The sequence below is a fragment of the Rhipicephalus microplus genome, unplaced genomic scaffold (assembly GCF_043290135.1).
Source record: "Rhipicephalus microplus isolate Deutch F79 unplaced genomic scaffold, USDA_Rmic scaffold_19, whole genome shotgun sequence".
NCBI lineage: Eukaryota > Metazoa > Arthropoda > Arachnida > Ixodida > Ixodidae > Rhipicephalus > Rhipicephalus microplus.
The window spans coordinates 957,408-961,509 of NW_027464592.1; the positions used below are offsets into that span (position 1 = coordinate 957,408).

General features: G+C 38.4%; 1 long non-coding RNA gene across 1 annotated transcript; it reads left to right on the forward strand.

The window, feature by feature from the left end:
* Positions 1–213: 213 nt before the first annotated feature.
* Positions 214–3,682, forward strand: LOC142785225 (uncharacterized). Its single transcript, XR_012888878.1, has 3 exons — positions 214–339; positions 1,090–1,171; positions 3,174–3,682. It is a non-coding gene; the product is annotated as an uncharacterized LOC142785225 (long non-coding RNA).
* Positions 3,683–4,102: the final 420 nt, after the last annotated feature.

Genomic DNA, 4,102 nt, shown 5'->3' on the forward strand with positions numbered 1-4,102 from the left:
GGTGCGAAATTGTGACATAACGGGGTGCTGTCGTTGCTGGCATGGTGACATTGCCTAGCCGGGAATTTATAGGTCAATATTTCGTACTTTGAGCGAGTTCTCAATTTGGCTTGAACGAAAAATGAAGAATGTATTAACTCTTATGCGTTCTCGTGCTGATTTGTATGGTAAATATATTACTTATCACGTTCTCTTTGATGTTTCGAAATGTTTCAGGCATTGCACGACATAGTGAAGGCTCTAAAGCAGTGTGATATTGATGACCTTCATTGTGCAAAATTACACAGTGATCACGGTGGCATACTGAAGGACCTTAGTGACCTAACCTCATCGGCACAGGTAGGTACATTCAATGTGGTAGTTTTTAATGAAGGAACGAATGGAGGTTTTAATGCTTGAGCGTATTTTGCACCAATCTCTGACGTTTAGAAAATCGAATACAAGCTCATTCATTTCTATAAGGTCACAATATTGGTTCTGTATATTTTCTCGAAACGATGGTTTTCTGTTGTCGTGATTTGAGATCTGGACGTCCAAGTCACATAGGTAAGAGCCTTCTGCAAGAAAGTTATAAAATTCGTGCTATCATTCAAACTTACTGAACCATACGGCGTTTTTGAAGGACTCAGACTGACTTAACGAAAAGGGGGGGTGCAGGCAAAGTCAAGGTAAAAGAATAAGAAATTCAAAAATGTGTAATAGGAAGCCGTATTGTGCTCAATAACTACATAAGTAGGCACAAATTTTTACTGGTATATACATACAGTAATTTTGACTAAGACAGAAACCTTGTAAACATGAATTTATGCACAGTAGAATTAGCTTGGTTTTATGTTTATCATGTCCATATATGTTGCGTCGTTAAAGCTGTAAATACTACCGAAACACTTTCTGCGTATACGTGTTAAGTAAAAACGGAAATGAGTAAATTAACGCCAATTATTCCCTGGGCCATACACCCAATATTTGTACCAAAGAGCGAGCTTCAAATCATACAGTTATCACTCTACGCATGTGCTATCTTTCATATATTAGAGTGCATAAGAAAGAGGAAAATGTTTGTAGGTGCCAGTTTGTTTTTTGTTTCAGAGTTACGAAGCAGATATCCGGCTCGATCCTCATCCGTCTCGCTCATGCTCATCTGAACCTTGTTGTGATCCGGCACTTGAAGGTGAGTTGTAACTTCGTGGACTTTAGGATAGCATTGATATATCATTAAAAACAAGGAAAAGCGCAATCGTAGTTTTCTAGCTAAGTGTTTTTGTGTGAATTTCGGTACATTACAGACAGTAGGTTGTCCCGCAGGTGGAATTGGTGAGTATTTAGGAGTGACTTATACAGTAAACCTAAAGTGGAGTCCGCATATAGAAAATATGGCAGCAAAAGAAGCACGGGCAGTAGGGATGCTTTGTAGAGGTAGCAGTTCAGGTATGGTTTGCGTCATCATGGGATCGTCACGATATATTGTTTGGTACTCACCCGATAATATTGTTTGCTGCATCTTGTTTTCGGGAGCACCCGCCTACGAACTTTGACCACTGCTACTTCTAGAACGCGAAGCATTACGATTATGACCTGGACTCCCTAAGTTTGTCGCAAACAATTTTTGATATAATGAAGCACGCTTGCCTTCACCTCTCATAAGCTTCCAAAAACTAACAGTGTGTACTCTTTTAAAAGTTATGCATCCCCACAAAGGAGGTCGCAGTGGGCTTTCAATAATGAGTCGACAGCCTTTTTTAACCAACAGTAGTCTAGAATAATGTTCCCACAAGTCATTGTCGTTGAGAAGCTCTTGGAAACATTACAAGTAAACCTTAATGTATTACTGGTGCTAAGGAGACTTATTCAAACAATAAAATAAAATTCGAGAATATATTTCCTAAGTATTGCAGAAATTTTCCCAGCAGGTACTCAAATGGCTTGGTGAAAGACCACCTGGCAAGATTAATAATAAAGATTGTATTACCAACTGAAGCTTCAGTTTGTAAAGAAAAGGCAGGAGTGGTTATTGCATCTTCAGTTGTTAATTTGTCTTTTTCGTTTTGTTGACCTGTTTTTTCACCTATTTACAAAGCGAAATTACTTGCAATTGTCTTAGCATCATAGAAATAGCTTCTATCCATAACAGATGCTCTCATTCTCACAGACTGCCTGTCTCTCTGCTCTCCAATAACTAGACCTTATATGTGAAATGCTTTAGAAGTGTTTTATGCCCTTGCCCCAAGATATTACTGTCTCATTTGATTGGGATAAGTACAAGATCATAATGATTATACCCTCAACGAACATGCAGATGTACTTGAAGTGGCATCACATAATGATGCCACGATTGCTATATTGCTGACGCGAACATTTATCACCGCGGCATGGTTTGAAAATTTTGCAACATCGGATAAGTTTGAAATGTCTTGGTTGGCAAAAGCAGAGTGTCTCATCTCAAGTACACTTGTAAAAATTGATGGTGTTCTTTTAAATGGCGAAAATATCAATTACGAGAGTACGATGCTGAGTCTACCAACTGAATTTTTACCTACACAGGTCTGGTCTGCTAAAGTCACACTTATGCACCCACTGCAGAGAGGGTGGATTTTTGCATTTTTTAACGTGTACGGGTATTTGCAAATAAAAGACTGATATTTGATGAACCTTTTCATATGTAGGCTTTAAATTTATACCTTCCAGCAGTCTTTTTCTTTGGTCCAACTGGAAAGAGCTTTAGCCACAAGAACGTTTGCGAAGTTATATGCAATTTTATATAAAACAAAACGAATTGATTGTAGCTCGTAAACATAAATTCACTTTAATTATTTTATATTTAATACATGTCTTATTTAGGTTTTTCTCTGAAAACTTCCTTATTTAAGCTTATTAGGCTGGCAAAACAGTCTCATTTCTAACATAACGTACCGTCTGTTTCAAGGCCGGTCCCCCTTGCTAGTTGCGCCAGGAATATAAAGGCCAACCAACCACCCAACTATTTGATCATGCAAAAGTAACTATAGGGTTTCTGGAAACACACCGTAGTTTATGCTTATTCCCTTTTTAACACTTCTCTTGGCTGCACTTGTGATTAAAACACCACTTTTTCTATGCAAGAGAGTTTGTGTACAATCATTTACCTCAACATAATATGCTACACGTTTTTTTCCCAACGTAACTAACTACCTAAGTGCTTTTGAACTCTACCAAATGGCCCTGTCGCTGGACCCAAAGAACAAGCTCATCCACCACAACATGGCGAAGTTCCAGTGGCGAATCACAAGATCACTCAAGCCATTCGACAACTGTGTTTAGAGCTGATACAATGTGCCAGAATGCATTTACAGTACCGTTTCTCTTTTAATTCACATTGACCCCTTAAAGGCACCTCCTGAGTTGGATGCACAGTGTACCAATTATTACGTTCCGCAAAGTTTGTAAGTAAGCCGGCACATGTTCCGGTGTTGAACAAGGTTATCATAACTGCTCATTATGAACTCAAAGTTATGGATGAACGTTTCACGTCGACTGGGCTTTGTAATATTCCGTTCTATTCTATAGTGTTTTGTAAAGCCATCCACAAATAGACTGTGAATCGTTCCCTTCAGTGTGAGAACATATTTTTTTAGGCACCATGAAACTTTCCTGACTTATTTTTTGAAAGCATGTGTGCTGAAATAAATTTTGAAAATCCAGTGTCGCCCATGTATTTTCCTGTGGTATTATAACGCGGTCGTGATATCACTATGTTGCGCAATGCTATCATCATAGTGCCTAGTCTTGACTGCGTCACACCATGTACCTGTGCAACGTCGGCATGTTTTATATTGATTTTATAGAGGTCTCTAAGGATCTGCCTTATATTGTTTCTTGTTGTTGCTACCGTGCATGAAAACTACTATTCCTCAAATGCTTCACCCACCTATTCTTGATTGCATAATGTCTTTTAGGTAGACAATAAGGGTTTTTCAATTCATTGTGAACAAAAGTCAGTTGTGACGACGATGTTCTTGTCAAATAGGCCTGTAATTGAAACATTTCAAGAAGAGAAATACATGATAACAGTCTTCATTACTTATTTTGCGATGTGAGCCAAACCATATATATTCCCCTTCTTTAC